General features: G+C 46.3%; 1 protein-coding gene and 1 pseudogene across 1 annotated transcript in view; both read left to right on the top strand.

The window, feature by feature from the left end:
• Positions 1-23247, top strand: part of ASTN2 (astrotactin 2) — a 915753-nt gene that overhangs the window by 524594 nt on the left and 367912 nt on the right. The window lies entirely within an intron of this gene.
• On the top strand, positions 4265-4897 carry LOC116755486 (annotated as a pseudogene).

Raw genomic sequence — 23247 nt, forward strand, 5'->3', positions numbered from 1 at the left:
TGTCTCACTGCTCAGGGTGCGAGCTGCTTCTAGAAGGCTCCCTGCAAAACAAACACTAAACGCTGTTTTTCCTTTTCGCCTTTTGCAAAAATGAAAATCCTCTTCGGATTTCTTTCGATTACTGAAAAGAGGTACGAATGTGGGTCTTTCGTAAAAGCGAACTGGCGTAAAGCGAACTTTTGAAAAGCGGGGGACACCTGTATACTTGTCTGTTGAGTAGGATAAAACACATTTATTGAGTGTCTTACTTTAATGTATAACTTTCTAATGCTTCGTCTCATTATGCCCAGGTTTCCAGCTGTCCTCTTGAACGTGGGTGTGGGCAGGTCTGCTTAGGAAGACAAGGCAAGCACCTGAGTGGGAGGCCTGGCCTTGCACACCTGCACTCACGCAGAGTTCCCTTCCACACGAGAGGAGGCAGGGGCCCCTGGGAGAGGAGAAAGACGGTGTGTTGGGGTGCGTGAGGGGCCATCCAGCATTCAGGGCGCGTCGCTTGCCTGGTGGATTCACGGAGGCTTCGTCTCCTTTTATATGCTGTGCACGTCTTGGTAAAGTGCTAAATGTTTTGTGCCGGCACAAACGCCCCTTTTGTGTCACTCCAGCTCCTGCTGGTGGCTCTTCGCAGCCCACAATAAGTGGTACATTTATTTCCGCTAGGACTTTTCAAAAAGGAACACGCGCTCTGCTGTACAAGGAAAATCTGTCTCTCCCACCTACCCACACCCCCTCCCCGAGAAGTGAAGCCCAAAGATTAGCTCCCTGGGTGGTCTTTTTAGTCTCCTGAAATAACCCGGACTCCGAGGAAGGATGTGGTGTTAGGTGGCTTCCAAGATGGGGAAGGTTTCCGAAGGCTGGGCTTGCTCCCCATTTTTTGCAAAAAGAGGGCGTAGAGGGGTCTTTAGAGGGCTGGGCGAGAGTTATCTTGGAGGACAGTGCTGGAGACGTTTGGCTTGGGCCTCGTAGTCTCACTGCAAACACAGAGCTCTGACATTACCTCCAAATTGAGTTCTGGAGCATTTAGTCCCAGAAAAGCACTGGAGGACTGAAAGATGTTCATCACACGGCCTGGATCTCGAGTTTATTTTTATAATCCTGTTTGTTATGTGAATTTTTGAAGAGATGGAAGAGGCCCAGACCTTTCTGCTGTAGAGAACGGATATAGATCCTACTCAACAGGCAGATTGATAACGGACACTCCTTAGCACTTAAACTATGCCAGACCCTGTTCTGAGTGCTTTACACATATTAATTGGTGAAATCTCTGCATTTCCAATGCCTGGGGTAGGTGATGTCATTATTCCCATTTTACAGATGAGGAAACTGAGGCCCAGAGAGCTTAAGTAACTTGTTGGAGGTCCTACAGCTAGTAAGTGACGTAGCCAAGATGGAGGAGCAGGCAGTCTGGCCCCCCAGGATGAGGTCTCAGCCACAGCATGGTCTGGACTCTTGGAGATGAGCAGCCTCACCCCCTAACCAGTGTCTGAGTAGAGTCATGCTGTCCCACCTATCACCTCTTGGTTATATCCCAGACTCTCAGGGTCCTAAGAAGAAACCATCATACGGCCACTTAAGAGTACCTGCCCCTACAACATAGGAGCCTCATTCAGCCTTAACCCTTGGCGCTCCTGTGTCCTGGAGAGACACAGATTTCCCCCAGTTATTCACATCCTTGTTATGTATGCCAGGCCCTGTGGTAGACTCTGGAGCTTCAGCAAAGGCACGAGAATCCCTGTGCCTGTCCTCACCTCGTGCAGGCGAAGGAGAGGGCTGGAAGGCACTCACCTTCTGGTGTGATGCTGGCCAGGATGGTAAATGGATGGGTGCCCTGGGGCACGCAGCAGAAATCCCACCCATGGGAGGCTGATGGGGGCTTCTAGATGCAATAATTAATTAATTAATTAATTACTGAGACTCAAACAATTAGCAGGCACTAGTGAAGCCAAAAGCAGAGGGAGGGAGGGTGGCGAACAGTGTTCCTGGCAGAGACCCGGAGGCAGGTGAGAGCCTGTCCCTTCTTGACTGTCAGCCATGCCCGTCCCCGGTGAGCACATCCACAGGGGCACCTGCCTGGTCATGCAAGCAAAGAGGCTTTCAAGACTTATTTCCTTTGGGCTCCAGACCTCTGCATGGAAGGAAAAGAATATCAAACTAGTCTTGTGACTGTCCCATACCACACCCTGATCTGAACTCTCTAACTGTGTCATCTCATTTAACCCTTCTCACAAGGAACCTGAGGCCCAGAGAGGGAATTTGTCTCCTGTCCAGGAAGAGGAAGAGGAAGAGGTGGGCTTGGCATGGAGGTCGGGATATTGCCAAGCCTGGACCTCTCACACCAGTGCCCTGACATCCGACCTGCCTTTGAGGAGTGATTTCAATGCTACCAGGAAATCCCTGACTGTAGAATTCCAGTTTAGTCCTCCTGGTGGTCTGGCTGAGGCAACACTATTCTCCCGATCAGTTATTTTGTTCATTAACCTGTATATAACTGGGCAAGGTTCAGTGCACGTGATTCAGCCATTCTGTGCAAGTCAGCTGGAGTGGTTCACCTAGGACGAGAGGAGCTCCACTTTCAAGATGGCATTCAAGTTGGTGCTCGCTGCCAGCTGGGAGCTCAGATGGGGCTGCAGGTTGAGGGACCCAGTAACTTCAACTGGGCCTCTCCATGGACTGCTTGGGTTCCCACACAGTATGGTGGTCGAGTTCCAAGAGAGCAGGGTGCATGGGATGGCATTTTATGACCTAACCCTGGATGTCACAGAGCATCATTTCTACTGTACTTTATTGGTTGACGCAGTCGTACACATGAAGCCAGTTTCAAGGAAAAGAGACAGAGAGCCTAGCATTCAATGAAAAGAGTGCCAAGGTCACCTTGGAAGAAGTGCGTGTGGGATGGGAGATAGTGTTGTGGCTATCTTTGGAAAATACAATCTATCGCAAATATTTACTAGGCACCACTCTAGATGCTAAGTATACTCCAGAAAAGAAAACAAAGACCCCTGCCATCACGGACCTTGTATTCAAGCAGAGAGGGCTCGGGGGGTGGGGGGAGACAGACAATAACATGACAAATAAATAAAGCATGTAGTAAGTTAGAGGTGATAAGTGCTGTTTAAAAAAGAGCAGGGTAAGGGGGTCTGGAGTGTGGGGTGAGAGTAGCAGTTTTTTTTTGTATAGCAAATTCTTATTAGTGACCTATTTTATACATGTAAGTGTATATGTGTCAATCCCAATCTCCCAATTCATCCCACCACCATCACCACCCCACCCCCCTTGGTGTCCATACATTTGTTCTCTACATCTGTGTCTCTATTTCTGCCTTGCAAACCGGTTCATCTGTACCATTTTTCTAAATTCCATTTATATGCGTTAATACATGATACTTGTTTTTTTCTTTCTGATTTACATCACTCTGTATGACAGACTCTAGGTTCATCCACATCACTGTAAATGACCCAATTTCGTTCATTTTTATGGCTCAGTAATATTCCATTGTATATATGTGCCATGTGTTCTTTATCCATTCATCTGTCAATGGGCTTTAGGTTGCTTCCATGATGTGGCTATTGTAAATAGTGCTGCAGTGAACACTGGGGGGCATGTGTCTTTTTGAATTATAGTTTTCTCTGGGTATATGCCCAGTAGTGGGATTGCTGGGTCATATGGTGAGAGAGTAGCAATTTTAAATAACATAATCAGAGAGGTTTTCCCAAGAATATGTCATTTGAACAATAAATTGAAATGAGAAGAGAGAATGAGTGTGTATATATCTGGGGAAAGAACATTCCCAGAAGAAGGAACTACCAGTGCAAAGGCCCCAAGGCACAGAATGCCTGGGGTATTTGAAGAATGATGAGATCAGTGTTCCTGCGTAGGAAGTGAGAAGAGCTGTAAGAGGGGATGTGAAGGGAGCAGTAGGTGGCCAGGTCATAGAAGAACTTTAGCTTTTACTCTGAAAGAAATGGAAAGCTATTGGAGGATCCTGAAAAAAAGAGAAACATGATCTAACCAAATTTTCAAAGGGAACACTGTGGCTGCTTTGTTGAGAACAGACTGTAGGTGAGGGAGGTCGGAGGTGAGGAGGACAGGTAGAAGGCTACTGCAGTAATCCAGGTGAGAGGTGATGGTGGCCTGGGCCGGGTTTAGATTCAGGAAGCATTTTGAAGTTCGTATCTCCTTAAAGAGTGAAAGGGGCTCTTCCGCCGTGGCGTTGCGCGGAGGCGGAGGCGGAGGCTGGGGTGCACTCAAAGTTCAGCTCCACCCGTAACCCACCGCCCTGGCCGAGGAAGGCATTGCTGCCGGAGGTGTAATGGACGTTAATACTGCGCTGCAAGAGGTGCTGAAGACCGCCGTCATCCACGATGGCCTAGCACGTGGAATTCGGGAAGCTGCCAGAGCCTTAGACAAGCGCCAAGCGCATCTCTGTGTGCTTACATCCAACAGCGATGAGCCTATATGTGTCAAGCTGGTGGAGGCCCTTTGTGCCGAGCACCAAATCCACCTGATTAAGATTGATGACCGCAAGAAACTAGGGGAATGGGTAGGCCTCTGTAAAAGTGACAAGGGGGGGGGCTTCCCTGGTGGCGCAGTGGTTGAGAGTTCGCCTGCCGATGCAGGGGGCACTGGTTTGTGCCCCGGTCCGGGAGGATCCTACATGCCGCGGAGCGGCTGGGCCCGTGAGCCATGGCCGCTGGGCCTGCGCGTCCGGAGCCTGTGCTCTGCAATGTTAGAGGCCACAACAGTGAGAGGCCCGCGTACCGCAAAAAAAAAAAAAAAAAAAAAAAAAAAAATGACAGAGGGGGAGACCCCATCAAGTGGTTGGTTGCAGTTGCGTGGTAGTTATGGCAAAGAGGCTCAGGCCAAGGATGTCACTGAGGGGCACTTCCAGTGCAAGAAATGATCAAATAAAAAAACTGGGCTCTTGTTCCTCAAAAAAAAAAAAAAAGGAGAGAGAGAAAGGTAGGTGTCAAGCACGATTCCATTGCACACCCGTATCTGTCCTGTGACATTGGCTAGTCTTTGCAGAGGGAAGAAGGTGGGCTTCTTGTCTTGGCTCACCCTGAGCCCCCTTTCTTGAGAAACGATTCTTATTCTTTCAGATAATTTGATTGGACTCTTTTTTGTTCCCCGCAACTTGTACTTTAAGCAGTTGGGTGCGGTGTCCTACCCACTTCCTGGGGAATGGTAGCCCTATACAATGCTCTGGGACTGTGGTTTCTGTGGTGTATCAATGGGGAAAAGGCCGCCTTTATTTTTTTCCCTTTCTGAATATTTACAACGTGCACTTCCTCTGTAAAGTCCTGAAGTAAAGACCTCGTTTAACTTAGTTCAGCACATCATTTCTCAAATATATTTGACTCCAGGAACTTTTTCCATTAGCATACTTCCTCGGAACGATTTGGGAAAGGCTGATCTTATTTCAGTGACCTTCCTCCAAGGAGGAGATCATCAAAGCAGCCGGGTCTCAGTTATCTGCGTGACTTGGAGCTGCCTGTCCCAGACCAGTTTGCCAGGCTGCTCTGGCCTTTCTGGCCTCCTGCCTGCAGTCTCCTCACCTTTGAGATCCTGAAGAGGCTGCCCTTTGCTGGGACAATGCTGCCCCATCCACATCGCTATCTGCACTGAGATGTCCTGTGCAGGAACGCTTAAGAAGTCAGCACCCCGAGGTTGTCCCTGACTCTCCCATTTGTTCCTACAATCATTTATGGGCACTTATTCTATGATGCTGAGCTGTTGGAAGATGCAGAGATGGATCCAAGCTGGCTCTTGCTCTCAAGGTGATTCAGGTACATCAGTAGCAGTCACGTAAGAGGAGCTAAAGTAAGAATTGCTATAGGAATAATGCAGCTTTAAGCACACGCACGCACGCGCGCGCGCACACACACACACACACACACACACAATATCAGTAACCAAAAGAGGGTTTGGGATTCAGAACTTGCAAATTATAGCCACTACGTTTGACCTTGGACACATTTTTTCACACTTCTATCGTGGTGTTCAAGAAATCCATAAGAAAAATCTTCATTTGATGTAGTAAATAGTTTTACCGCCTGGCCAGCCAGGAACTCACCTAAGGCAAAGAAACCCTAAAGAATAGAACCAGACTGCTGGTTCCCTCAGAGTGTGTAATAAATGTACTGTCCCCTCCCACTTGCTTCCTGTGGAGCCTCAGAACCTAAAGGAGGTGTGGGTGGAGGGGAGAAGAGGAAGGAGAGACGGGGTAGAGGGAGGAGGGGGCAGGCAAGGAACGCTTAGGCTGGTGGTGAGAGACTTTTCCTACTGGAGACTCACCCTTGGGACTTTGTGATGGAAACTATTCTAGAAACTGCTGGAGGCTCCTACCCTCCCCAGCTGGAGTAGCCTTAAGGGGTTGCACTGGTGGCGAGATGTCCCATCCTCTTCCTCAATCATCTTGTAGGATTAGCTAGTATGAGTGGTGAGTCTCCTGCCTTAAAGAATGGATCATTTCACAGGACTCTATTTTTTTTCTCCGATTGTGTTTAAACTTTCTGTTTCTGAGGATTAAGTCCAAGGAGTACAGCTCAGGAAAATCTCTGAAGATGAGTTCTCTCTATATAAATCAATAACAAGAAAACCGTAGACCCTCAGAAGCCAAGAACATGATAAGGGAGAGAGGTGTCCAAAAGCAGAGCCCCTAGAAAATGGCAACCCCCACCCCTCCCTGTTAACATCCTTCCACACTCACTGAGCCTTAGTTTCTTCATCCATAAAATGGGAATATGGATGCTTAGTTCTCAGGGTTGCCCTGAGGATTAGATGAAAACCCAGCATGGTCCCTGGTAATTAATGTTGCTCTGTAAATGGTAGCTGTCGTCAGCATCATGGTCATTGTTGTGGAGGGAGGAGGTATCCATGAAGACTACATGGGGAAAATGACATCAAGAAAAATAGGATGTAGACATGTGAACATTGTGGGAAAAGATGGAATTCCAGGCGGAGGACTAGCCTAGTAGAAGCACAAGGTCCTGAAAGCTTAAGGCACTCTTATAGAAGATGTTCCCCTGCGCTGACAGCTTCGCCTGCGTGGACTTAACCCTGGCAGTTCTAACTCAGGGTCATTGAATGACACTTTGACTTTGATCCCACTGCTGGTGTTGTCCTTGTGAAGTGACCCCTCTTTAATACTCATTGATACCCACAAAGCAAGGTAAAGGACGTGTTCCAGTTCAGCTGAAACCTTGCTCGGTTAAAACCCTGACTGACGCTATGACAATTAGAAAAACTTTAAAAAACTCATTAATTGTGAATCCATTAAATCAGTTTCCTGACTCCATGAAGACTAGGAAGGGACTTCACCTTTTAATTCATTAAAGGAGTGATTTTTTTTTTTAAGTGTAAGAAACAGCAAGAAAATGCATGTCCTGTTTTCCAGGGCGCAGGAAACAAATAATATGTGAATGTAAATTATGCCCCAGACAGGAGACACTACTGACTACTTTTTGGCGCTCAGCTTTGCAAAGTCCGTATTCCAACTGGGGAGTCAGAGACACTCAGCAGAGAGGTTATCTGCTAGGATTACTAGGTCTGATTCCATTTTCCAAACTCTTTCCACGTTATCATGTTGTCTTCTGTGATAACCAGACTGTGTACTAGACATTTCTCATTTTTAGAGTTGACTGTAAAATGCATGATTCGATTCTGCTTTTGTCAATTAGAACAATATCACTAAAGCTAAAACTACCCTGACTGTTCCACCCACATTCACCATTGCTAGTCCCATCCTTTCTTTATTTCTGAGTTTCTCTCCTCAAAATTAGCCACTCGTGTAAATGCGGTTTTAATCTTTCCAACATAACTTTAAATGAGTTTGTTGTCGCTTTTCAGTCCTTTAAAAATACTTTTCCATATATGTCACCTACCCAAAGGAAAGCTCTGATGTGTGCATGTTTTCTTAAATGGTGTCATGCTATATATAACATTCTGCATCTTGCTTTTTCCCTCAGAAATAATTTTTGAGCTCTACCCATGTTGACACATATAGAGTCAGTCCATTCCTTTTAACTGCAGGAGAACATTCCAGCACATGAATATACCATTTTTATTCCACAGTGCCCTGACTGAAGGTTATTTAGGTTGTTTCCAATGCTTTGCTGTTACAAACAGTGCCTCGGGGATCACCTTGTACACCTATATCTATGTGTGTTATGTTTGCACCCTTGAAAAGCTCACACTTAAAAGCTAACAAGTGGAATGCTCGTTATAGATCATTTTTTATCTGTGTGAGAAGCAGTTTCCTGAAGGGCCTCTGATCCTGGGATCTGGGTTGACCGTCTGGTTTACAGAGTTACTGACACTCAGTCTTGGGGGGGATGTAAAGATTCAGACCTCTCCTTTTAAAGTTAGATTCTGATGCCCAGAGAGACGAAGGGACTTGACCGTGGTCGCAGTACCCAGAGCTCCTTCTTGCATGCGCTCGGCGAGCTTTACTGTTTACCTGTGTCCTTCCCATCTCCTCTTGGCTCTCGACAGCGGTCACCTACATCTTCAGGTATGCGCTACACCTGACTCTCTCTGCCTTCGGGCTTTAGAAGAAACTTGGGAGGGGGCAGTGGTAGGAGTAATACCCTCAAAAAATTGTGCAACCCTCAACAAATGACAGACAGGAAGCTGGCAGAAAAGTACCCCAGGTTCCTTGCCCCTTGGTGGAAAGATTCTAGGTGCATCCTACCCAGCCTCTGACAGACTCCAGCAAGACTGCAACCACTTCCCATATGGTGACCCACTTATTAACACACCCTTGTTAGCTTTCCTCCCTCCCTTGTCTCTCTCACTTCCCAGCCCCTCACCTGCTTCCTGGGATCACCTCCCAAATCAACTACCTGCACCCAAATCCTTGTCTCAAGGTCTGCTCTTCACGGAACTCAAAGACTGCATCTGTATGCCAGGGTCTGTGCCAGGCAGAAGGGGATACAAGAAATGAATAATATATGATTCGCTGCTCTTAACGAGTCACAAGCCAGTGACCCAGGTCTTCTGACTCTCAGTGCAGTGCTCTTTGTGCTGTGCATATCTGTGCATTTTAAGTCAATGGCATTCTTTAAAAAAAAAAGCAACCAGTCTTCCCAGCAATCAGTCTGACTAAATGAAGTTTTATTGTAATAAGTTAATTCCACTGCTTTTTTTTTTTAATAGTAAAGACCTGACTAAAATATTAATCCTTAAACTCAGACCTTCACTGGATACCAAGCAGTTTCCCCGACGCGCTATCGCCATCTCCATTTTTCTGATATATATGTTTCTCCTCCCTCTCTTCTTAGAAAATGTTGATGTTCGGTTCACCCTGATCAGTGTTTAGCTCTTCTGGTCAATTTATCTTATTTATTGACCTGAGCAGAAAATCAATGTAGTCTTCATTTGCCGTCCTGTTTAATTCGGGAGAATTGGATTCTGTGGAAACTATGTCCAAACTACTAGAACCTTGATAGGTACCATCTACTCCAGAGAGCCTTCCAGGGTCCAGCCTTAACTGACCTCCTCTCCTACCCCCTCCCTGTTTCCACTCCCACCCCTTTAAAAACAGAGACAGTCAAGACCAGATTTGCGTGCTTAGTAAGTACAAATGGATGTAAAGTTTGCTTTCAGAACGGGCTGGGTCTCCGAGATCTCTGCCCAAAGACTCCCTTCTCGCGGGGCCGCTTTCATAAATGCACAGGAAGGCAAAATGCCTTTGCCATAAATAAATAACGTGACCAAGAACACTTCTGAAAAGCTGGTTTCTTTCACATTCTAACAACTGCTGGGGAGCCTCAGGTCCAAAACTGCTGCAGGAGTCTTCCTTTCAAACAGACCTCGAATCCTAACCCCAGCTCCTCCCTGATTAACTGAGACTTTGGGCAAATTACCTTCCCCCTCTGAACTTCTGTTTGCTCCCTGTAAAAGGAGGCATCGAGGATATTGTTCTCAGAGTAACAGAAAATACCCCTGACACTTACATCAGGGTACTGGGCTCCTACTGGTTTTTTTGTTTTTGTTTTTGTTTTTGTTTTTGTTTTTTTTGCGGTACGCGGGCCTCTCACTGCTGTGACCTCTCCCGTTGCGGAGCACAGGCTCCGGACGCTCAGGCCCAGCGGCCATGGCTCACGGGCCCAGCCGCTCCGTGGCATGTGGGATCCTCCCGGACCGGGGCACAAACCCGCATCCCGTGCCTCAGCAGGTGGACTCTCAACCGCTGCGCCCCCAGGGAAGCCCTGGGCTCCTACTGTTATGTGCTTGCTGCCATTTGGCTGTTTTTAATTGAAATGGAGTCATTGTATTTTTTAAAAAGAACTTCTATTTCTTCTGGTCACCTTCAAATATCAGTGATCATTCAACACATGTTCCTACTTACCATTTTCTTTTGAAAACCAAGAGTAAAGCCCAATTTAGCCCCAAATCCTGGGCAGAAAGGGGGCCCACATGTTTTCTTTCTAGAAACTGGCAGGTAAATGTCTGTCTTGGCATTGGGATCCCCCTTTAGCCTGTGTCTGAGCAGAGCCTGCATGGAAGAGGCTTTTGGTCAGTATCTGACTGAAGTAAGGAAGTAGGGATGGCTGGTTGTTGCTGCCCTGGAGTGAAAAGTATGAATTTCTGGAAAACAATGAACAATTGCAATATTTGGGACACATTATACTTAAAAAAAAAAAAAAAGGCTGTTTATTTGAAATTCAAATTTACCTGATGTCCTGAATGTTTATTTGCTAAATCTGGCACCCCTAATATGAGGTGGTCATCCAATGACATTGAACTGGTGACATTTGAGCCAAGAGGCTGTCTGGGGAAAGAGCATTTGTGCTTGGATCAAGGATGGCACGATAACAACTGTAGCTCTCTCTAGGCAGCGGGATTAACGGATTTGTTTTTCTTTTTACTTTTCAGTGTTTTCTAAACATCTTAAAACAGCAATGTATGACTTTTCTAATTAAAAAAAAAAAAAAAATTGAGGGCTTCCCTGGTGGTGCAGTGGTTGAGAGTCCGCCTGCCGATGCAGGGGACACAGGTTCGTGCCCTGGTCTGGGAAGATCCCATATGCCGCGGAGCGGCTGGGCCCGTGAGCCAAGGCTGCTGAGCCTGCGCGTCCGGAGCCTGTGCTCCGCAATGGGAGAGGCCACAACAGTGAGAGGCCCGCGTACCGCAAAAAAAAAAAAAAAAAAAAAAAGAAAAAAAAAACTTGGTTGAAAGTCAGTGAGCTGGATAGGGTATAGCCTGGCCTGACCAGGATTGACATATAAGCTTTATCCATCTTCTCTCCTTTGCTTCCTGCAGACCAGGCCCTCAGTCACCCCACCCAGTTTAACCAGCCCCCTCCCCTTTGCCTCTTTAACAAACCGTCTACCCTCAGACCACGTAACCGACCGTAAATGTCTGTATATGAGGGCAGCACCTACTCCACAAATTCACCCGACAAAGGAGGCTGTCACCTTGAGTATGGCTTTCTCACACATAAAGGGTATTTTTGCAACTAATTTCTTTTAAACAACAACTGCTTAGGGGAAGATACATTAGACTAGATCAGGAATTATAGGTGAAGAGTTGGAATAAAGTAGTTTTGTTCAAAAAGAGTAGGCAAGAGCAGTAATTCTAAATGTATTATTTTGTGCAATAGGAGATTTTAAACAGGTGGGGTATTACTAAAGTAATACACGAAATACTTAGATATGTGACTGGTTCATTTACAGTTCTAAGTCAAGTTTATATTTTCAGGCAAATCAAATAACTCTTCTCAGGAAGGTGGTGGTGAATTTCCTTCTATTCAGTAATATGTGGGGAGGGGCTTGCTAGACACCGAATACTGCAGACTTTTCCATCTTAGCTGTTACAGTAAATAACAGCTAAGGGACTTCTAGTGGTTAAGACTAGGCACTTCCACTACGGGAGGCACGGCTTCGATCACTGGCCTGGGAACTAAGATCCTAGTTTTTTGCCACATGGTGCAAAAAAAAAAAAAATAACAGCTAACATGTCTTAAATACTTACTTTGTGACCAGTTCTAAATGCTTTGTCTGTGTTAATGCATTTTATGCTTAGAGCAACCCCATGTCCAGGGTGATATTGTTACTTCTGTTTCACAGTTAAGATCTTAGGCAGTCTGGTTCCAGAGCCTGCATTTATATATATATAAAATATCAAACATATATAAAAGTAGCTGGAGTAACCTCACCTCATAGCTCAGAGCCCAGCTGTCAATCAAGTGGTACCATATTGCTCATCCCAGCCTGCATTCAAATTCTAGATCCTCCACTTTCTTGCTGTGGAGCACTGTGGCTGTCCCCAGGCCTCACTATGCCTCAGTTTCCTCATCTATAAAAGGGAGGGTAAGGAACACAGGTGCTGTTTCATGGGTTTGGGGTAAGATAGCACATTTTGCCCCGCTCCCTTTTTGACACATAGGAGACATAGCATTATGGGATTAATGTTCATTTCCTGACTCTAACAGAAGCAGCCAGAGGACCAGGCTGACTGAATACCACTGACCACTGAACAGTAGGTACTCAGTAAATGTCTGTCAGGGAAAGTGAAATGTCTTGTCTCAGCCCCAAAGCTCCACCGCATATGGCTCCTTGTCTTTAAGCAGAGAAATTTTCCTTCCCAAGTTAATAGTTAGAGCTACTCAGAACCTTTTCAAAAATAAACAGTCTTTAAGAGAAATTGTATACTAATGCAAATATCAAGGTACCTCCGGCTACTGTTAGCAAAATAAACTGAACGGTGAATACAAATACATTAGATGCAGCAACACCCGTCGTGTGGATTCTAGGAACTTTGCTTTGATGACTGGAGCCTACAGAATTGTTTCTAGAGAGAGTGGAGTTGCTTTGTGTATGTGAAGGCTAGCACAGAGCTGAGTTCTTCCTAGGCTAACCTCAAGGCCACTGGCACCAAATGGAATTTTGGGCCAGGCAGAGAGGTAAAAATCACTAATAAGATTAATGGGAAATTGTCTTTCTTTGAGCAGCTGCGTCAGGCAGAACTAGGTTGATCTCATACCTCTGCCACTACCAGCTGGGAAAAGGTCACTTCCCTTCTTGGAGACATGATTTGCTTGCCTGTAAAATGGAGATAGCAATCATGGGGCTGACTCATTATGAGACTTAATGAGATAATATTACAAGTGTGTCTCCCCTCTCTAAAGATGCTCTTGTCTTCTTTAGCAACAGCGCCATTCACAGTGTATCCACATTTTTCACGCAAGAAAACTGAAGCTCAGAGAGGTCAAGTACCCTACTCAGAGTCACACAGCTTTTACAGGGGACTTAATTTCAAGGTCTGCATGCCAACGAATGATTTTGTAACTAAATGCTTGGGTATCATTTATTTAAAGGTGGGGGGGTGGGAGGGGAAGCAATAAATGAAATCTTCTTCAGTTCTGTGCACTGAGCCCGGGGAATTGGGCCCCGTTGATTATATAATACAGAAATGGGAAGATTTCCTTTAATTACCATGTTGAGCTATTGCTAGCAATTTGAAATGTTTATGTGCGTCCCAGGCAGCCAGTCATCTGGGTGGCAGGTGCAGTTAGAAACATGGCATAAGAAGGGAGTTTATTTATAAAGGGCCTGATGAATCCCTAAAATGAACTTGTCAGTCAGCCCAAGAAATGTAACTGTGAAGGAACAGGAAATTAATGATTGTCCCCCTTGGCACAGACAGGCACTCTGCTATCAGGGCTATGATTTGCTGGCTGTCAGCACATTTCTCTCTCCCCCAGCCTAGTTGCTAGTTATTTCTGTCAATAGAAACTCAGAAATGTTGATCAATAAGCTTAGCATTTGCTGGTTGAAATGGGCTTCAGCATTGCCTGGAAAAGAAGGAAAGAATTGTATTCCTTTTCTCTCCCTCCTCCCTCCCTCCCTCCCTCCCTCCTTCCTCCCTCCCTCCCTTCCTCCCTCTCTTCCTCCCTCTCTTCCTCTCTCCCTTTCTCTCTTCTGTAGATGTTTTTTACACCAACCGCATCAGAGACTGTGTTAATCTCTGAGGTTATACAAGTATTGGGTGGGCCGAAATGTTCGCTTGGGTTTTTCTGTAAGAAGTTATGGAAAAACCCAAATGGACTTTTTGGCCAACCCAATAAATGAGAAGAATGAACGCTGTGAGTAAACAGCATACTCATGTGCCCCTCAAGGTGCCTCAGGAGGGATGCATCCGGGATCCAGGAGGGTAGACAGGCAGGGGACAGCAGTTCAGCCCAAGTGGCACGGTGGAGGGAGGGCTCTTGGATTCCAGGAGGCGAAGAGTGAGCTGGGCTCCGGAATGTGAATAGGAGTCCACCAGACAGCAAATGAGAGGACGGTTATATCCGCATATTCAGAGATACAGTGGTGAGAAATGGCACGCCGCTGCTCCCTCGTGCTTACTTCTGCCTCCTCTTTATTTTTTTTTTTTTCTTTTGCTGCTCCCTTCTCCTCAAGAATGAGCCTCTGGTGAATTGTAACACTGTCGCTTTGGGGGCAAGAGACATAAAAATACGAATGCTGTGCTATTCATATAGTATAATATAATGCAATGTAATATATATTAGTTCATATCAAGTGATGATAATTTATGAAGTATTTACACTGTGCCAATAGAACCATCAGAAGGTCCCCAAGGGCAAGAAGCAGTGGCTGTCTCCATCTACACTGCTCTATCTAGCAGCCTGCACATAATAGGCATGCAATGAATACGTTACTTCTAGAACGAGTGTCACATCGTTTGCCTGTGCTACCTCTGATCTCATGATACGCCAAGATGAATAATACACACTACACACGGAGAAGTCAGAGTGATGCTTTTAAACTGTAAATCAGATCATCATACTCCCTGTACAAAATCCTCCAGCACCTTTGCTTCGTACCCATAGTTCAACCCAAAGCCCCTGCTGTCACCTCCAAGATCCACTGGCCCCTACCGCTCCTTTCAGGGCCAACCCCACCCCTGCCTCTGGGCCTTTGCACCTGCTGTTTCCTCCCGTTGGGACATGCTTTCACCAGCCCTGTTCTCTCCAACACTTCCTCCCTGCTTCTGTTCAAAGGTCATCTCCTCGAGCCTTGGAGGTCCTTGGTCTCCCCACACCAGGAATCTCGATCTCGGCCTTTGCCTTCTTTTCCGACCTTCACTCACCACTCTGACTTTATACTATGCATTTATGTGTTTGTTTATGCCAGTCTCCCCTGAAACATGGCTGGCTCTCAATAATCCCTTATTGAATGTGTCATATAAATTTCTTTTTACATATTTCCGAATTTAATCTACTCAGCAACCCTATGAAATAGGCATCGCTGTCCCCACGTTCAGAGAAGGAATTGAGAACGTAATTAACAATAACACTAACAGCAGTAATTCCTTGAGCACTTGCTCTGTACCAGATGCCGTGCTAGTCACTCTGCATTCATGACCCCACGGATTATCTCCATGACCCCACAAGACTTCCCTGGCATCTTAGTAAACCAACACACCACCCCTCAGCCCACCGCCAACACTCCCTAGCCTCGTTCTGTCACAGTCACTGTCCAACACTTCAGCCATTTAACTCCTTAATCCTTTTTCATTTGTTTGAAGGTTCTCTTCCTAGTAGAATATAAATACCATGAGGGAAGGGTCTCTTTTTTTATACACTACAGTCTTTACTATATGTAGAATGATGCCCAACATTTGATATTTCTAAAAGAGCAAAATCTTTCCTCCACCAAAAAAGAAAACACGATTTGCAGAAGAAGCCAGTTCCTTCACATGCTCGTACGCCGTCTGCACTTGAGTGCTTCGCGGACCCTGGGACTCGCCCGTAAGCACGGTCTCCACCTCCTTCCTCCCCCGCACTCTGTCTTTTCTATCCACCCCGCCCAGCAGGCCAAATCGTGGCCTTGTCTAGAACAAGACAGGCAATGCGGGCCTGTGGGTGGTAATTGCATCTGCCCCCGTGCTGTACGTCTGTCTGTCAGCGAGTCTGTGGCTCTTTGCTGCCTGATGTAGGTCCACCCAGATCCTTAAGAAGTAGAGACAAGGGGATAAATCCAGAAGGGAGCAGCCCACGGCTCCCCCACACTCCCTGAACAGTACCACCGAGAGCCTCCCCATCCTTTGGACATAAAGAACCAATGTTCCTGCAGATATCTAAATTGGTAGTACATGCTAGTTAGTAGACATTCAATAGATATTTGCTCAATGAATGAATGAATGAATGAACATGCTGCCGAATGAATGAGCATATCCTGAGGCTCAGTGGCTTCCTCTGTACTTCACGGCCTCCTAGGTCCCCAGGCTCAGGCCCCGGATTCATGAGAAACAGGGCCTCTAGATAAAGCCTGCCTGACTGGGTGTGAGACTGAACTTAGAAGCAGCTCTATTACCATTGGTCTCAAGGTGCCTTCTCTGCTCTTCCTCCTTCCCTCCTCCTCCGCGCTCTTTCAGATGGTGGCAGGGCTGGGATTGAGGCCTCCCTTCCCCTGTCTTCTGCCCTCTGCTGGTCTCTCTCGTAAGGCACAAGACAGACATCCCTCCTGGTCACGACTGCCTGAAGCTCAGTTGTCCTCTCTCAGTGCCCTTCTCCAAAAGCCCTGAATCTTCGTCTGGATCTTCTGTTGCCAAAACTCAAGACACACTGAACCAGACTCAGAAGCTCTGAACTGAAGTGTTCCTTAATTATTTGTAGACACATCTCTATTTATGTCGCTCCCCTGTTCAGAAACTTAGAATGGCCGGCCATTGCTTGTGACAACAGTCAGCAAACCCAAGTAGACCTGCCACAGAGAGGCACCTTGAAGAACTTCCAGAGGTGCGTGATCATGGGTAGTTTACAAGTAATTGATTTCCACATCCTCAGCCTTCATGGCATTCTGCTTACGATCCAGACTCCCAAGAGTGAGCCTCTGCTTGGCCTAGTTATCAATCCCCTCACTCGCCTGGTAGGCCACTGATGAATCTACAAGGCTCTACCCATGGTGTATGTGTATATGGGGGAGTGATGTACATTTCTACAACGCTAAGGGGGCGCTTTTACCAGAAGGGGGCATAGATATTGTATGAACAAATCTAAGGGCTGTCTACTGCATAGTTTCACCCCTATTATCACACATCCAACCCAGTGAAATACCACAGCCTCCGTGAAGTGTCTCTTTTTGTTCATTATGTATGCATGTGCATTTGTGTATATGTAACGTTTTCTTGATTTGAGGGGGAAAAATAACATCATAAAGGTTTTCCATATCATTAGCTATACCTGGAAAGCATAATTTTAAATTTTCACATAACTTATTATATGAATGGATCGTATTGTCACTGTTAGATATTTAGATCGTCCCCACTTTTAACCCCATTATGAATGATACCACGATGAACATCTGTGAACATATCTCTTTATCTGGTGGCTCTTTTTTCCTTTACAATGTACTGCTATAATCACTAGGCCAAACTGTATGAACACTTCAGAAGTTTGGTAGATTTTGCCAAATCGCTTTCCATAAATGTTGGCGATTTATACCAGCACAAGTAGAATAGGAAGAATGTCATTTCACTCTACCCTCGTCAGCACTGAGAATCATCATTGGACAAAAATATTTGCCAACTTGATTGGTGAGAACCGCTACATTCTTGTCAATGCCTTTTGCACTACCACCCATTTTCAGTCCATAATATTTCTCTTCCTCTTCCTCCTTTTCTTTCCTCCTCTTCCTCTTTCTCCAGTTCTCACTTATTTTTTAAAATAAAAATAAAATATCTCCTTATTTTTGAATAAGCATATACATGCACACAGTTCAAAATTCCAAAGGTACAAGAAAGTAGAAGTCTTTCTTGATCCACACACCCAACTACCACCCACTCCCCTCATCCCAAACTGGAAGTAATCTCCTCCCCTTCTGACTTCCCATGGACCTTTCTGCTGTGTCTTCTCTGTTCTTCAATACTGCTGGCTTTTTGGAGGGCAGAGACCATGGCTTAGTCTTGTCTGTACTTCTGACTCTTCATAGCACAGGGGAGGGTATAGCGGGTGCTCAGTAAGTATCTTTGTAATGGATGGTTAGATGGAACGATGGGTATATGAATGGATGGATGGACGGATGGATGGATGCTTATTTTGTTGATCCTGAAGAAATTAGGAATCATTGTTTCAGGCTTTGCATACCTAACAGTCTTGTAATTATGATCAGCCGGCAATTACCTAGCGATTTCCACCACATAAAAACTCCATTCATTAAATTGTGCTACAGGTAACCCTGATGCTTCAAAGTGCAATATTTCTTTTCAGTAAATGAATTAACTAGTGTTTAATTACCATAACTCACTATCCACTACTATATATTTTGGCAAGTAGCTGATAGACACAGGCTTTTCCTGCGTGGAATTTACATTTTTATAAAGTAATTGTTTGTAGGCTGGTAGAGGTGCCTCGTGTTCTACACAAGTTGGAGTCTCTTGAAAAATGGCATTTTCTTCTAACCTGTCACTACCATGCAAGGGCAGCAGGCACCCCAGGTGCTGACTGAGAAGGGCAGTAAGAGGGACTTTACAATGGCTGGACTCTTAGTCGGTGCTGGACAACGTGTGGGTGCTTTAGGTGGTTTATCTCATTTCGTTGTCACCTCTGTACTGAGAGGGAGGTGCTATAATCCCCATTTGACCAATCAGGAAGCCAAGATCAGAGATACCAAGTGACTCTCTTGAAGTCACACAGTGAAGCTTCCAGGCAGAGCTGGGTTTCTGGCTCAGAGTCCTCTCACTGGCATCCCGAATGCTTTCTGATGTTTCAAAGTATTCTCTTTTCACATTTCTTTTCTTCCTTTGTTCTAACAATGCTTGGAATGTTATTTCCTCCCTGCACCTATATTATAGAATCGATTTCCCTACTTTATGGGATAGAACTGCACTCTCCAGGCTTCTTTTCCCTTCTCTGGCATGTTGTCTCCCCCACTCCCCACACACATTACCCTCTAACGCCTGTCCTGTCTTTCTTCTCCTTTCCTTTTCCTCCTCATCTTTGTCCTCGTCTTCCTTCAAGAGCCAATGTATTGCTACTCCCTCCAAGAATCCTTCCCCAACCGGCCCAGGAAGAATTCCTTGCTTCCTTTAGGAGATCTCATGTATTTTTATGCATCTGTGCTGTAAGTATTCACTCCACTTTATAAATCTTGTTGTCTCTGGCCGCAGTCTATGCACTTCTTGAGAGTGGGGCTTTGTCTGGGCACCTCTGAGTGCTGAATATCTAGCAGATGGCTTGCTACTCAGTAGGTGCCAGTGCATCCCTGTTGTGGTACATTCAGCAGCTCTTAAGTGTGAGTGGCTGCAAAAATCTTGTCTCACCCTAGAAGGTATCGAAGGGGGGCACTGAGGGGTAGCACTCGCCTCTTTGCACAAGGTGCATTGCCTCGTTTATTTCACCCAGCCCTCCAGGCACTGAGGGAACATTGCAACGGTGCATTTATAGAGGAGGAAACTGAAGTTCAGAGAGGGAGATCACTTGGGTGAGGACACACCCTTAAGAGTTTAAAATTTTCTTTTTCTGAAGGCAAAGTCTGTCCCCCATTCCCCACACCACATATGCCCCACCAGGAAGGAGTGATTTTGGTGTGATCGTAACTGAGTTTTAATTTCCTGTCTCTTCTTATCTGGACCCAAGCTTCTGGCTATATTCACAGATCGACAGATATTCGGGGAGAAGCTTTCTCTATCAACGTCTAGGCAGAGGCTCTCAATCCAGGGTCTGTGCTGGTCCATGAAATCCCCTAATAATAAATGTTCACTTACACCAACTTCTCACTGAAATTTAGCATTTCCTTCTATTGCAGACATGGGTGTGTTAATAGCACCTGTGACTTTTTCGCCAAGAGAAATCACATGTAGTTTTATATCATCTTAAGTTTGTTGTTTCATTTGTTGCAGATGTCTTAAAACATAGTTTATTCTCTTCACTACTTCCAATTTATGGTCATTATTACATCTGTTCCTAGACCTTTTTATTTAATGTGTCAATAAAGAAGCATATATATCATTATATGCCAGTTGGCTTTTTAAAAAAATGTTTTGATAAGTGGTTTCTTATGTAACGCTTTTTGTATTTGATCTTGTGCGTTTCAAAACATTATTCGAAGATGTGGCCCATATGCTTCTCTAGACTGACAGAAGGGTTACAGGTTGAGTTAAGAACGCTTGTTTTCCCAGCTTGGAGTAACTTTCAGGGTTTCAGCCCAAAAAGCAGGCTATTGTCAGTAACAACCACAACAATAAAAGCGAGGGTATCCGTGCAGTGGTTCACATACATTTTCATCCATTCACTCACTCATTCGCCCATTCATTCATTCATCTGTCCAACAAAAATCTGGGTACAATGTTCCAGGCACTGGACTGCAGTAAGCATGACAGAGCCCCTGCCTTCACGGAGCTTTTATTACCTCATGTCATCCTCACGTAACCTAAGAGGGTTATTATCCATGATCCATGCATGGGGAAACTGAGCTCAGAGAGGTGGAGTGACCTGTCTTCTCAGCTAATAAGTGGCAGGGTCTGGGTTTCAGCCCAGGGCTTCCTCCTGGTAGCACAGTTGTATTTGTTTCTCGTTTCCCTGCTGACTCTATACGTCCCTTGATTTCCTTAGATGCAAAACAATGGAAATATTGGATATGATGGATACAATGGAAACCATGGCTATTCTCTATCCCTCCCTCCCTCATTCTTACATTTCCACCTATCCATCGTGGGAAGTCACATAAGGTTACTAGAAATCTGAGCCGGAGGGACCCTTAGCAATCATCCCATCATTGTATAAATGTGGAAGTAGAGGCCCAGAGAGGGTAGAGGGTTACCTGGGGACACATAGCAGTACAAGGTAGAGCTAGACCCAGACCCCAGTCCTCCAGCCTCCAGCCGGAGCCTGTCCTGCTGGAGGATGCAGCCCTGTTTACTCCCTAATGGTGGGCTCTCCTCTGCCCCTCTCAGGCAAGCCCCTCTGCCCTCCCAGGACACCAGGGTCTCCCACCATCGCTGGGCAAGAGGGCTTCTGGAGAACACGGCGCCTTTCTACCTCTCGGAGCCCACCTTAATGAGCTTCCCCATGAGATCAAGCCTCAGCATTGTCACTGAACCTTTTTGATTTCTTTTGAATATAATGATGGGATTTGCAAGGGGCAGGAGAAAGGGCGGGGGGTCGGCAAGGAGGAGGCTTTCTATGAGTGAGCAGTCAACGCAGGGTGGGGGAGGTAGCTTTTTGCCAAAGAAGGGTGGCCTCAGAGATCAGATGGACTCCAGGGTCACTGTGTGTGCATGGGCCACACATTATCCCAGCACCCCTGGGGAAAGCCCAGATGTGACAGAACTTCTCCAGGCCACTGGCTGGTTTTGCTTCAGGGCCTGACACTCCCCGGGGAAATATGCTCCCCCCGACACCCAACTCCCACCCCCAGTTCCCTAGGTTAGATTGTCCCCTCTGCCACATGCTCTCCTGGTATCCTGTATTTTGTAAGCGTCTATCATAATCTGTAATTATAGATATAGACACAGATGTAGATGTAGATACAGATACGGGTATAGATACAGTGACAGGGACTTGCTGGGTGGCTGTGTTCCATTCACTGAGCTATAAGTTCCAGGAGAACAAAGCCCGTGTCTATATGTTTTGCTCTTTTCTGTATATTTAACCTCCAGCCTCCACGGTGGTGAGTGCTGGGTAAATATCTGTGACATAAACAAATGCATTTCTGAGATACAGCAGCCCCTTGTCTGCATGGGCCTGATGATGGTGAGGGCCATCTACATCTTCTCTCTCCTGGAGTCCTCACCATGACCCTGTGAGCTGAATTTTATTGTCCCTATTTCACAGATGGGCAGTGGCCACACAGAATCATTTTCTCTTTGTCCCCAAGACCACACAGCTGAAGGGCCTCATTCATCCCTCCGCCTCGTCCTTGCTTGTTCAGTGAACAGCTGCCACATACCCAGCATGCAGGGGGAAGCGAGTGAGGAGGGTCTCTGCACGCAGGAAGCTGGCAGGCTTCTCAAAGACACAGGCGCTCACAAGAAGCTATGAGACCGCTCAGCACAGCGATATGTATTCCTGACCTAAACTAGTGCAAACCATGATTGCTAAAGGAAGGGGAATGATCAGGGTCAGCTGCAACGCCAGTCCCAGAATCTCCAGGTGGGAACGGATCCTTAGGAGGAAGGCAGGACCCTACTGGGATCGGAGATGGACACATCAGAGCAGAGCCACGGTGTGTCACAGGGCAGGTCCCCTCACCTCTGTAAGCACCAGGTCCTGATCCGAGTGTGTGCATCTCTGTGTTAATCAACAAAATGGGGATAAGAATGGCACCATCCCATAGGGCTATAGCAAGCCCTACGATCAGATAGGGACTTCCCTGGTGGTCCAGCGGTTAAGACTCCACGCTTCCAATGCAAGGGACACGGGTTCAGTCCCTGGTTGGGGAACTAAGATCCCACATGCATGTGGCCAGAAGAAAAAAATAAAAATAAAAATAAAGAAAGAATGAGATACCCCATGTTAAGTCAAGTTCTCAGGTTGTAAGTTCTCCATAGACAGCAGCCATCGTTGTGACTCTCACTGTGATATTGTACTGCCCTCCCCCCGAAGCTTGACTTTCCTCCGCCCCAATCCCAGAAAATGGCCATCCCTCCTCAGGTTGCATTCCTGCAGTGACCAGCAGCAGCAGGACCTTGGGAGATAGTGTTCCCATCGCTCAATAGCTCCGACTTTAAAAAAGCCCAAATCTGCTTCCCTGTGCCATATGCCAGCTCACCCCGGCCCAGAAGCCATCTACCAGCTAATCTTGATAAAGCAGATGCCATGTGCCAGCCACTGTCCTAACACTGTTCCTGACATGATCTTCAGCTGGTCTCAAAACTGCTTAATCCTCAAAACAGGGACTTCCTTCCTTCTTTCCTAAAACGGGGATGAGCATATCATTCGCGTCACTGTGTTTCGTGTGGATTAGGAAGGCCGACACATGTCATGCTTGAAACATTCCCTGGCATATTACGAACGTTCAATAATCATGAACTATCATTACTGCTGTTGTCGTTATTGCCATCATGATTATATAAAATCGTAGTCTGGGCTTCCCTGGTGGCGCAGTGGTTGAGAGTCCGCCTGCCGATGCAGGGGACACGGGTTCGTGCCCCGGTCCGGGAGGATCCCATATGCCGCGGAGCGGCTGGGCCGGTGAGCCATGGCCACTGAACCTGCGCGTCCGGAGCCTGTGCTCCGTAACGGGAGAGGCCACAGCGGTGAGAGGCCCGCGTACCCCAAAAAAAAAAAAAAAAAAAAAA

Source organism: Phocoena sinus, chromosome 6, assembly GCF_008692025.1.
Source record: "Phocoena sinus isolate mPhoSin1 chromosome 6, mPhoSin1.pri, whole genome shotgun sequence".
NCBI lineage: Eukaryota > Metazoa > Chordata > Mammalia > Artiodactyla > Phocoenidae > Phocoena > Phocoena sinus.